The following is a 13,276-nucleotide window of genomic DNA, read 5'->3' on the forward strand; positions in this document are numbered from 1 at the left end:
CACAGACGCTGGACCGTATGGCCACCAAAGTGATGGTGGCGTCTTCAAGGCATCAAGGATAGGACAGTGCCTCAGTCAAGCTGCCTTGAATTGTCCACCACCAAATCTGCTGCCATCTTCCCATGTCATTGCCGCGTCCATCTTCGTTGGAGACGAGGCATTTCAACTGAGGTCGGACTTTCTGAGGCCCTGTCCTGGTTGATACCTCAGCGATTATCTAAAAATATTCAACTATCGACTGTGTAGAGCGAGGTAACCTTTAGAATTGTTGCACTTGCATTATAATAACAAAAATCACAGTGTTGTCTTTGTCCCATTTCCAGAAGGTGCGTCCAGAACGCATTCGAAATTTTGGCTACTAGATTTTGCATCTTCCGCAGGCCAATCGACCTCCTCTCAGACCACGCCACTGGAGTCGTCCGCGCAGCTTGTGTACTGCACAACTACCTACAAGACGACAAGTTGCACATGCTAAATGCCAATGCTGATTGAAGTCGACCACTTCGGCAACATCGTTGATGGCCAGTGGCGCAAGGAGGTCTCTCAACAGACAAACGCGTTGCTCCACCTACCGAGGCTGAGATCGCGGCACGTCGACCAATCTGTCCGAAAATGCAACATAGTGGCCACCGCAGTGAGAGACCTGTACCGCAGGTACTTGGTAAAGGAAGCTGCATGTGTCATGGCAAAGGAACCGCGCTGGACTGAAATCCTAAGTAGTGTCAGCGGTATGGTGACAAATCACGAAGTTTTCAAGTTTTTGTGTGTGTGGATCGTGTGACCTATTTCCGGTGGAACAGGGAGCTGAGACCACCATTAAAACAATATTCTGCCGCTGCGAGTTCGCTACTTTTGAACGGGCGCGCTGGAGAGAGACGGCTTCCGTGTGAGGCCCACTAGGACTTTGAACAGAGAAAGTGAAACATTTGTATTGTACCAAGACCGGTGCTACTGGAGAGGGATGAAATTAGGGACTCTCCCTTTTCATGTACTCTCTTAATGTGCTTAACTAGGAGTGGACGTAATTTATACTCTGCCGCCCGTGGAGGAGTGACCCAGTCCTCTCAGATCCTTGGTTGGATAAGTGGGACGAGTGTTTTCAGTGCACGTTCTGCAAGATCCTGAGCTGAGGCGCAGTCCTTAAAGGGAAGCCGGAACACTTCTTTAAAAAAAAATGAGATAGAGCTTGATTCTAGCCTAGTTTTATCCCGTGGATATGAATATCGCGTTCGTTTTCCCCCGAAGATGTAACTTAACGCGAGAAAACACGAAAAACACCCGACCCGTCGTGGCGTCATAAGAGGGCCTTTCGGCCGCAAAGCTCGTGTCACTCGAGGGCCGCGCATACAATCCCTAGCTTGCCAGGTGTATTCCCCCGTACTGGCACAGGTGTTAACACCTTTTTCTGCCCTTCTTTAAAAAAAAATAGCAAGAGTACGCGTGCATAGCTTTGGTGGACGCTGCTGGAAGGAAGATTCCGAGAACTCCTTTTATGGCGACACGCTCCTGGAAGGAGGGCCTTCGGTGGTACTCTGAAAATGATTTTCTGCAACCTCCATGCCCCAAATTATAAAAGAAATAATTTCGATATTCGAGATCCTGGAGGTGAAATCGAGACGACTTAAGTGTGTTTCCTCAAATACAAAACCGCTTCAGCTTCCTTTTAACTTGGTGTGTGAGAGTTATTTTAGTAGTCTCCGGAAGTATGTGCATTTAGGTGGTTGAGGTAGATCTGCAACGTGCTGGAGGTAGTGTAGTGTTGAGAGGGAGTGTGTTTGTACACGCCGAAGAAGCGTAGCATCTGCCCTATCTGCAGTGTGGAGTGGGCTGTAGGGGGTTATGTGGTTACGACGAAACTATAACAGAAGGCACGGCGAGTTTCCTTCTCGTCGTGCCTTGCGTTGTAGCTTCCGGGTCACGTAGGGGCCGATTTCGTCTAGCCATTGACAAGGGGTACTCGGATCGTCGGTGGCGTGCGTAGATGAGTGGGCGGCCCTGCAACACCGGCACACAATGCAAATATTTCCCTTTTGGCGCCGGTGCACCCCATGACTCCAGCAACGTGTTATGTTCCACTTTATTCATATTTGATGTCTCCCAAAAAGGTGAGCCTGTACTTGATTTTTTTTTCTTTTGTAATTGCATCTTTTTTGTCTTTTGTTAGTTGTTATCTTTAAACATTTAAAGCCAGCAATAAAAATTGATTTCTGAATCACCCCTGCATCATGTCATCTCTCTAGTTCATTTCCACCCCGGACCTGTTGCTTGCAAATCAGTCAATTTTTTTGTAGAAAATGGGTTGTGGTCTTTGCCCCTTTTACGGACAAGCTGGCGGACACTTTTTGTGGCAGGTATAGCCCAAAGTAGATCGACAGAGTACCGGCTGATTCCCCACAGGGTAAGGTGATATTTTACTGTTTTCGTTGGACCTACGCTGCCCAATCGGGTCTTTACTTAACACAGAATTCGTTTTATCGGCCGACTTTCATGAAATGAACGAAACGTTGGACGTGCAAAACACATTCTGTACTTCCTCAGTGTAGGTCAGCATGAACAAGCTAACGTAAATGTTAAGCTTTTTTTTTTAAATTCAAAACAATATTAGCGATTGCGAACATGACAAAAACACTGAAGATAAAGGAAACAACATAAATAAAAAAACCACAAGGTTTCAGATGAAAAAAAAAAAGCCAAAACAATCATGTTGGTGAAATAATCGCAAACTATGCACAAAACCAAATTGTCACAGGATTTGTATGACAAATGTCACGCGTGGCACGTGTGACATTTGCGTAGGGGACTCATTGAATAGTAGAAAGACCCTTTCTCGAAATCTGTTTGGGGATCTGACACGAAGGTCTGTCCAGAAACCGAGAATCGCTGATCGGCACTTTGTAATTAAAGCCATTTTACACGCGTGTCGCTCGCGTAGCACGCGTCCAGCGCGTTTACATATCAATTAGTTATTCTCACTATACGTAAAAATGTGAAGCTCGATTTTTATCAAATGGCTTTAATAACAAGGTTCTGTTCAGCGTTTCTCAGTTTCTAGACAGACCTTCGCGTCATCTGCAGACAGATTTGAAGAAAGGATTTTTCTACTATGCAACGAGTCCCTTACGCAAAGTGATCGAACAGAAGCGTCAATTGTTATCGCCTGCAAGTTTACAAAGGAAGCAACCACAACCCTCGCGTGGTACGCAAACGCCAGTTCGTTTTAATGCCGAACTGAAGCTTACATCCCCCGGCGAAAGATATTCACTTGGAAGAAGCACATCCGCCGCCCCACCCCAGCAGCGAATTTCGAAGACGACGACGTAGGTGACGCATTTTTCGTATTTTTGATTCCCACGTTGCTATGACCACCGTGACGTCTTTCACGAGCCGCGTTTGATTGGCTGTCCGTCCCCTTCGCAAGAGCGGCCGTTCGCAAGGAAAGTTTGGCAAAATACGGAGTTGCGAATTAGTCGAATTCGCACCGCAACTGCGTTGTGCCGCAAGAACGGCGTCGCAATTGCGAAATCGCAGGAAAATTCGCACCATGTGAATCAGGCATAAAGCGTGAGCTATATTTCCAGTGGTGCGGCGAGAGCAAAACGATGTTCTCCGACATTCCGGAAGTTCCGCGATTCGTCTGCTTCTTTTGCAAGGGTTGTGGTGACATTAGAACGCCGAGCTCTGATTAGTTCTGAATGAAGAATAGTCGGTAGACCTTAATGGAAGCTGCCTTGAGGTCGATCCACTATCCTTCCAATCTGAGCCAATCAGAGCTCGGCGTTCTAATGTCACCACAACCCTTGCAAAAGAAGCAGACGAACTTGCGCTCCGCAATGACGACGAGTTCAGAGCCGTTTAATGAGAGAGTTTGGCCATACATTGGTTTGAATAGGCGAGCATCTCGGGGCCAACCACGGGCCACGAAACAGCCCCTAGCAGTGGTCGTGTGCTCTAAATATGTGACACGACTAATTTGAGCCGTTTTAGCGTCGCTAGAGTGAAAAAGTTTAGCTCTCGGGGACTGAAAACTTTGTGCCTGTGAGGTTTTAGTCACGCCAATATTCAAGTGTAGAATAAACGAGCGTGTGCTCCAAACCAGGGCCGACTTGCTAGAAACAGCGTCTCAGCTGAGACGGGGAAAGAAAGCACTGCCAAAGCCAGCGCACCAGCCGAGCGGGACTCCGCGTCTCAAGACGCTCGCGCGCCCCACCTTTGCACTGTTTTCTTTCAGCCAGTCTCAGGACGCTGTTCTAGCAAGCCGGCCCAGAGCGAACATCAGCAGTGCAGCAAAGACATGGGCACGACCGCGTGGCTTTGGAAAGTGCCTCCTATGCACGAGTTCTCGTACAAACAAAAGCGTTTTTCATAGCTAGGCTCACGCGCGTGTGCCTTTGTCTTCACTGCAGACATTTGTGAGATGGAGTAGAGAGGCCGAGATTGAACGCTTCTATTTCACGCTTTAAACGTCGTTTGCAATATTGTGACGTTGCGGTCTCCTCATTGGTCGACGCTGTGTCACAAATTTAGTTTGCGCTCTAAACGCGGGGGGAATATGCGGCGCTGGCGGCAGCCTTTGCTTCGCCTATTGGCCAAACTCTCCCAATACACGGCTCTGGAGGAGTTGTTTCAATGGCGCCCTCTTATGGGCGCCATCGAAACCTCTCATTTCGGTGTTGCGGTAGTTCGATGGTGCGTAAAAAGCGCGATAGAAGCCTGGGCGTCACGTTCCTATCAAAGTCGAGTGCCTGACTTTGCTCTTATTTCCGTCGATGAGAACAGAAATAATCCTACTCAAGAAGAGCGCTTGGCCAATCGTGGAAGGACGATCACAGCGACACTTTTGGTTGCCCACGTCGCCAATAGGCACGCACAAAGAGGTAGGTATATGTAAGCAAACGAAATCACAAAATACAAAGGAACGAACTAAAGTCGCTGGATCCTACACTCTAAAAAAAAAAAAAAAAAGGTGGAGTTTTACACCCATTTGTCCCATATAATGCACCCCTAAAGTTAAGTTAGACGTAGAGCGCATGCAGGGCCGTCAACTTTTACGAGCTGCTTGATAACGGCGCTATGTAAGTTATTAAACTGCTAAAATACGCATCAAAAAGTACCGAAAAACAAAACATTGAGATTTTGTAGTAGGGCCAAGAAAACCCCGATTAATTTATTAGTAGTCAATGACACGTACAGTGGCTATTTTAATAAGTTTTACCACTCGGCTATCAAGCCGCTCGTGAAAGTTAGTACCGTCGGTTTGACGTCTGTGCGCTGTACGTCGAACTGAAGTTTTAGGGTGTATTATATGGGACAAAGGGTGTAATAAGTACCACACCCCATATTTTTTAGGGCGTAAAAAAGTAGCGCTGAGCCCCCCCCCCCCCCCCCCCCCCCCCCCCTTTTCCGTATACGGTTGCTACATTGGTCCAAAAAATGAGCAGTTTCTCCTTGCCCTCCTCATTCTTGGTGAACCAATCGAAATTCCCGGTGACCGGTTGCTTTATAAAAACATTTATTGTATGCCGATAATTTGTCATCCACACACTCGCGAAACAAGCGCACATCACCTCCACTACAGTGCATGCGGCGTCGGTGCCTGGCGGCATTGAAAAACATTTTCCCTGTCCTGAAATGCGCAAAAGAAACAATATCGCTGTAAGAGATCTGTGGAGATAAGCATGATTGATATGTTGATTCTATACGCAGTGTCCAAAACGTTTCTATTGGCGAAGAACGCTTTCAGTAGTATAAGGAGTATTCACTGGGCGCCATATTTGTGGGTGCTGTCTAGAGCGCACGCTCAGAACGAGCCCACATTAAGAGGCTGCCAAGACCGGCAATCTTGAGGGTGCGGAATGCACGTTACAAAAGAACTGTGGAAGCTCGTCATCAGCACGCGCTCAGCAGTCGCGCACACAGCTATGGCCGCCAGTGAATACTTCCTATAGACGTATGGCGATCTTGGCGCGACTGGTTCAGAACGACTGCTTCGAAGATTTGAATGTCTGTTAGTACGTGTTTGTGTCCTGCTAACAGGCAGAGGTGGAAATGACACTGCCTTCCCGGGATCGAGTTACTTTAAGGCGAACAGCTGCCACGCACGAGTCCTTCAGCGAGTGAAAGCCGATTTCATGAGTGAAAGAAACTAAGGGAACGAAAATATATACATGCATGGTACGAGTATTGCTTTTAATCAGTTCTGCCTGCTTCGTGGTGGTTGTTTTGCGGCAACTTATCTCCGTGTGGCAGCATTCGCGGCATCAAACATATCGTTGTAAAAAAACAACTCTGCAAATTTCTTGACTGGATCGCGGCGCTGCGCGTGACGAGACTTCTCCCTATCTTGTCTGCGTTCAGTGTCGCGTGTTCGTTGACGTGATACGCGACTCGGGCAGTTTCCAGGCTTCGGCGAAACCGATCCTGGATGATATATAGCTGACGCACGCGACAAGGGTGCACTCACCACACCACGCTTTGGATAGCCAAGCAAGCAGCGTCAAAAGTGCAGGCGTTCATCATCGCGCGCTTTCTATCACAAAATTAACTGGATACTGCGAAAGTAGCACCAAAGTCCCCGAATGGCCGCCATTTTGGTTCATGGAATATGGCAATTTCCTCTTAAACTGTCCATTCTTGGTGAGTCGATCTATGTCCCCTGGTAACGGGTAGCTTTATATAGAGACGTTTCCTTGTATACCAGGGTTTTGCCGTCCACACACCGGCGAAAGAAGCCTACATCTTCGTACCGCCACCACATGCGGCCTCGGTGCTTAGAGACGCTAAAAATCTTTTATTTTTTAATGCCTCTAAGCGTTTAATTTTTAATCCGTCTAAATTTTTAATGCGAAAGCATTAACTGTACCGTGAAGCGCAGCCGGCGCTGTCTAGCCGCAAAAAACGGCACCTAAATTCCGGCTGAGCCAAACGGCACCTCAATTTCTGCTCAGCGAAACGAGCAATGAATTCCCATTGGCTGCGATGCGTCATAGTTCCAAGGAACGCCACCCAACATAGAAGCCCTCTCCATGGCGCTGCGGCCCGCGCGCCGATAAAAGGGAGAGGGTGGCGCGCGCTGCCGCCCCTCTCTTCTTTTTTTTTTTTTCGGGTCACGAGTCAGGTCAGTCAGGTGTGGCCGGAGGCCCGGAGAGGGGGCGGGTAGGGGGAGCGGGAAATTCCCGCTCCCTCTCCTGGTGCACTAGTATATCAGGTGTTCTACGCTCTGCGTTCAGCCAAGGGAGGCAGTGGCCGAGTGGGCTAACGCGCCTCAGCTCGGAGCGTGGAGCGAAAGCTTCCGCTGGGAAGCTTTCGCTCCACGCTTCCTGGGTTCGATCCCCGCTGCCCCCGCCCGTTTCGATCTGGATGAGTTTCGTACCGGCACGCGTTCGTGTGATCATGCACTACTGCGTGATGCACGTTAAAAATCCCAGGTTAGCGGTTGTACCGCACTGGCTAAATTTCTCATCTACAGCTAAGAGACCGATTACCCGTTGAGGCGCATCTCCATCAAGGCTGTATAAACGTAAAGAGCAAGCCAATTTTTTTTTTTCGTTCAGCCATGTCGCGCCGCCCGGCCGGCCTCTGCGGAGGACAGCGGGTCGCGCTGCTTGTAGGGATGTGCTGCGTATACGAATGCTTTCGCATTCCTACACGTAAGCTGTCTTAAGGGTCCCCCTGTAATTTATTTTCTTCGAAATACGCAAGAAGAGCAATATCATTGTTAGAGATCTGGGGAGATAAGCGTGTTTGATAAGTTGATTGCATGCACAGTGCCAGAGACGGTTATACTGGCGAGGAACACTTGCAGTACGATGTTGCTCCATAGCGATTTTGGCGCGACTGCTTCAAAACGACCCTTTCGAAGCTTCGAAGATTTTAATGGACCAAAAGTGGCGATCGCCATGGCAACTGGGACAGATCAGCCTGGTTGCGAGATTTCGTCGGCTGTATGTTGGTATTTCTTTGTGTTCGGCCAGCAGGCACGAAAAGCAGTGGCTCTACTTTCCCAAGATCCAGTGACTCCAACTGTCACCGACGAAACCGATCACGCGCAGTGAAGGCGCCATGATCTTGCGCTTTATTTTTCGTCATTGGTTTAACCGGCGATAGCAGACCGATAAAGAAAACGAGCGCCGTGACGGTGCCAATCGAGAAGGACCCTCCAATGACTGCCAAAGTCAAATTTGGGGGTTTTACGTGCCAAACCAACGACGGGCATCTGGCACGCCCCAGCGGAGGACTGAGGATTAATTTGGACCACCTGGGGATCTTTGGAGGTGGAACCAATTGCTCGGTTACACGGCGCCTTCTCCGCAATAAGCCTCTGTTAGATTGCGGGCACCTCGGCAGGGATCCTCACCTGGGGATCCTAAGGCCGGCGCTTTGCCTCAAAGACACCGAGGCTGCTCCGATAACGGATGTTAACAACGATTATATTGTTCGGTAGAAATAAGGCGCGCGATGTTCGCTCTTATATGCAAGGGACACTGGACAACGAAAAGCGGCCGCCTCTCACGTGAGTATTAAGCACGGTGTAAGATACACTGTAGCATCAAGCATCGACTCTAAATTCATGTTCCAAAACGTTATCGCTGGTTTTAAAAATATTTATTTACTGCTTTTATTTTATTTGTTTCATTTCACTCTCGGGGCCCGAGAGAATTAGAGAGAAGTGAGTTAGCTGTTCAAAAATACAAGAATACAGCGCTAACAAGGCAGAAATACATTAATATATGATGTAAGTCGCAAATAGCAACGGACACAAGAAAGAAGGCACGCACAGGTGCCCGTCCCAACTACAATTTCTTCTACAATACATTAATATCAATGAACATGACAAGAAATACGTCAATACAAAAATAAACGATGCAAAAAAAGTACGACATCGCATATGAACATTATTTTAAAAAGATTGCAATTACAGTTTTAAAATCCGCGGCTTCAGTTATTGGGACTATTAAAGCGGGAAGGCGATTCCAAACGATGGATGTCTGGGGAAGAAAATAAGCATCGAAAATAGAGGTGCTTATCTATGCTCGATGACATGTAAGATGATCTTAAAGATGACATTCTAGGAAGTGCCGGGTTATAGTGATAAACCTTGTCAAATAAACAAAGACGAAATATTTTTCTGCGAGAAGAGCGGATAGACAACGAGAGAAATGCTTTCATAGAGGTCACCTCTATGATAGCGTCTCTCTCATTGCATAAAAGAGCGAACATCTCGCGCCTTGCTTCTACTGTCTTTGTGTGCGGTGATAGTTTAAAAAAATAAAACAAACAGAACGATTTTGATTGTACGCATAGATAGAGCTAGTGATGAATTTGATGTTTACGTTTTTAAATTAAGCGACATGTACACAGGGCGATGGTGCTCCTTTTTGTTGGATTTTGCATGAATGTAACTGGCTAAGAAAGCAAAATGGCACAGAAAATGCAGCAGTACGAGGCATCAGAGGCTAGGGGGATGTTTTTCGCGGAACCGCCTACTCTGCCCAGTCAGTTTGTTGACTCTGGCTAGTCCACATTTTTCACTTAACCGCAGTTAAGATCTTATTGAATACGTTGAGCAATCAATGAGGATCCAATAAGGGAGGGTATAAATATTTCTATATATGTCGGTGATCAAATTTAGATCGATATATATATATATATATATATATATATATATATATATATATATATATATATATATATATATATATATATATGTATGACGATTGAAGCTCGTGGGCCGGTGAGTTTTGAAATACACAAGCACAAGAAAGTTTCGAGAGGAAGCCTCTGTTCTTGAGAATTATATATATATATATATATATTCAATTCTTACCAGTTGGGTGACCCTATTTTTATTTAATCTGTAAACATATCTGTCTTGTAAAATACGATACAGTAATTTAATTCAAGGTATGCAGCGTGATGGTGCTTTTCTAGTGTAAAACTATTAAAAAAAGACACTTTCTCAATCAAAAGTTAGTAACAAAACGTTGATATTTTTTGCATGCGTGTTTTTATTAGGTCACCCAATTGCTCGTCAAACTGGAAAATGTTATGGGCACGGGGCATGGCAATAGCTCATTCTGGAAAACAAAGACGAGCAAAGTAAAATTATCACCTTTCCTTCCTCTTCACTGGCTACTATATAAAATGTCCTATGCGGAGCGCAAGGTCGTCTGCTTCTTGCACGGGGGTTGCGACGATGACAGAACGCCCAGCTCTTATTGGCTGATCGAAAAAGAAAATAGTGAGTAGACCTCAAGGCTCCTAACATTGAGGTCTACCCACAATCCTTCCAATTCATGCCAATGGAAGCCCGGTGTCTTTCTGGCCTCACCGCAACTCCTGCGCAAAAAGCAGACGATTCGCACTCCGCATGCGGTCCTGCTCGTGCCACGCACACCGTTGTACGGAATTTTGGGGTTCCTGGTATTTTTAGTTATATTTAGGGTGTGTACGTTCCGGTGTTTATTTGTGAGAAAAATCGGCGGATGTTTTTCGGTGTTTATTTATTTTCGAAACACCGGTGTATTTCGGTGGAACGTCTCACGACGAGGCTAAAATCGGTGATTATCGGTGGAAAAAAAATGCGATTGATCACAGACAGAGAGTTCTAATTTTACTCACATATTTCATACACTTCTCGAGGAAGCATATATTTCTCACACTTGGTTATTATAGTCGATGCAAGCATGCTTCGAGAGGCTTGCATCCGTCATGGCAGCACGTTCCTTGCGGATGAAAACCCGCAATTTTGAAAACGCACGCTTTACATTTTCGCTGGACACAGGAGATCCGAAAACGTCTAGCCAGGCTTGGGACAGTATTGACCAGTCAGGTAAATGAAGTTTCCAAAATAACACTGGATCAACGGTGCTAGTCACAGCATACTGGCGGTAACAAAGAAACTCTGATTCTAGGTCACTCAGCTAGCTCTCGTCTCGGAGGATCAGCCGATAGATACTTTCATAAGGCACAAATCCCTCTGGCAGTTCCACATTTATGCACTGATTAACAATTGGCACGTGAAACCAAAACGACGATTCATCCATGAAATCTGTAGCGTAGTCATCCTGAGCTTTCCGCTTACTTCCCATCCTGGTGGCCTTCTACTCCGCGTGACGACGAAGGGAAGCAAGTCTCACGTTAAGAATACCCGCAGACGCGGGACGGACGCGCCTTCTCAAGCACGTCTACACATTTTTTTACAGAACGGTTCTTTTATATACAGCGAAAATCTCCCCCTCCAACAGAACCCTTTTTCCGTTTCCCCAAAAGCCAGACACAATGGGGAAAAGGCACGTGAGAGCGTACCCTCCGCTGCGTTAATTTTTCCACAAAAGGGGGCCATGGGCGACACAATGGGGGAAAGGCTTGTGAGATCTTAGCTTTTACTGCGTTAACTAGACGCTTTTCACCCCCAGAAAGGAGGGCAGACTGACGCCACGTGCAAGCCATGCATAGACACTGGAAGAATGCAGGATCCACGAGATAACACGTTTGACGAACCACTACGGGGAAAGGGTTTCGCTAGGTCGGAAACGTGCAACGACCGGTGTTTTTCGGTTTTAACCGATTTTGTATTTTTGTCACCGACGGATGTTTATCGGTGTTTTTCGGTTAAAACCGGAAAATACACACCCTAGTTATATTCTAATCAAAGCGATGTCAAGAACTCCAGAGTTTTGATATCGTTATGATCTGGCGGCTGAATTTCTTTTAGCACATCCTAGTGTGATGTGTCAAAACGAACTCCGCCGCCCGAGTCACGAAAAATTATCGAGATAGAAATCTTTTTTTCCTACCCAGAATGGTACACATCTGGACGTGTGCTTCTATAGCAGTCTACAGTTTTTTTTTTTTTTTTAATTTATAAATTGTTTAATTCAACAACTGCTACTTTGCAGCAGTTTACCAAAAGGGAGTCACTGGAACACTTGGCTTCCTCTATGTGGGCGCATGACTGAACCGTACTACTGATCAAATGGAAATAAAAATTACAAAGTAATCCAAATGCAATATTGGGGTAGCCAGGGTTCGAGCTCCGGTTTTCCTCATAGCCGGGTAGGTGTGCTAACCCCTGCATTACTCTAATATGCTCTTCCCGCATTGCACCGCACCACCTTGCCATTCGTCATTTTTTTTATATTTCTTACAAATGCTCCAAAGACAAAAAGTATCCACTGAGAGGTGTTCTGAAGTAGCGGTTCCCAATTTTCTGGCTTTCACAGACCCATTAACCGACTCAGATATCATCCAGGGGCCTCCACTGAGTACAGTATACTGATAACTAGAAAGCACACATAAAAAGGCACGCTAAGCAAGGGCCAGAAAAGGGGTACAATATTTGTAGCTGCCCGGATTACGTTATAGGCTCTTTATATGAATTGACACTCGCAGAACACGATCAGTGTGAAAGCTAGTTTTGCTTTCTGTGAACAAGGCCGCTGACGTGAAGCTAACTTGAAGAAAATTGTAGTCGTAAGTCTGGCTCAACATCATCTTGGATTGTGACTCATTTGGTATGAGCCAATGAGAAACGTAGCCTCACAAAGGAATGTCATCGCAGGTGGCAGCAGGAGTCTTAATGCCTTCTCGCACGTGTGAGGATATTACGAAAGCACCGCGCTCTCACATTGGTAAGGGGGCGTTGCGAGAAAACTTGTTTCAAATATATGTTGCAAGAAAGTTCAAACAGCGCGTCTTCTTCCAACGGCCTTTTCTTGAAATTAATTAATTTTCCAGCCTGTGTTGGCACCGAGATGGAGGAAGTATTCTCGCATTCGTGCACTCAGGGACTGCGATTGCTCTTGAATCGCGGTCCTCAACTCTTTTGGATGCACCCTTCGGAGGACTTATAAAAGCTATTCAACTGGGGAAAGGAGTCTAAAACCTTGCTCTTCATTCGACTGCTCCAAACATCGAGGTTCTTGGTCATTGCATCTATCCTGTCAAGTACATTGAAAATTTTGACTGCTTTTTTCGTGAAACGATAGGTTCAGTTGGCCGTTTCGAAGGCCTCGAATAAGCTCGGACCCTATTGAACGCCCCCCCCCCCCCCCCCCCCCCCCCTCGAGGACCCTTGGAAGGTCCCCGAACCACAGTTTGAGAACCTCTGTTTTAGAGGCGCATGAGGTCGCGTGGAACGCGTTACAATATTTTTTGGCACGTGGTACGTGCTTCTTGTGCACCGTGTCCTTGTGTTACAGAGATCTTTTACAATTGGCCCCGACACGTGTACATCCGTTCTTTTTTTATGGACTCTACGCCCTGTACATGATGTCAT

This window comes from Ixodes scapularis, unplaced genomic scaffold (assembly GCF_016920785.2).
Source record: "Ixodes scapularis isolate PalLabHiFi unplaced genomic scaffold, ASM1692078v2 PGA_scaffold13__105_contigs__length_92229423, whole genome shotgun sequence".
In the NCBI taxonomy this organism is placed as follows: Eukaryota; Metazoa; Arthropoda; class Arachnida; order Ixodida; family Ixodidae; genus Ixodes; species Ixodes scapularis.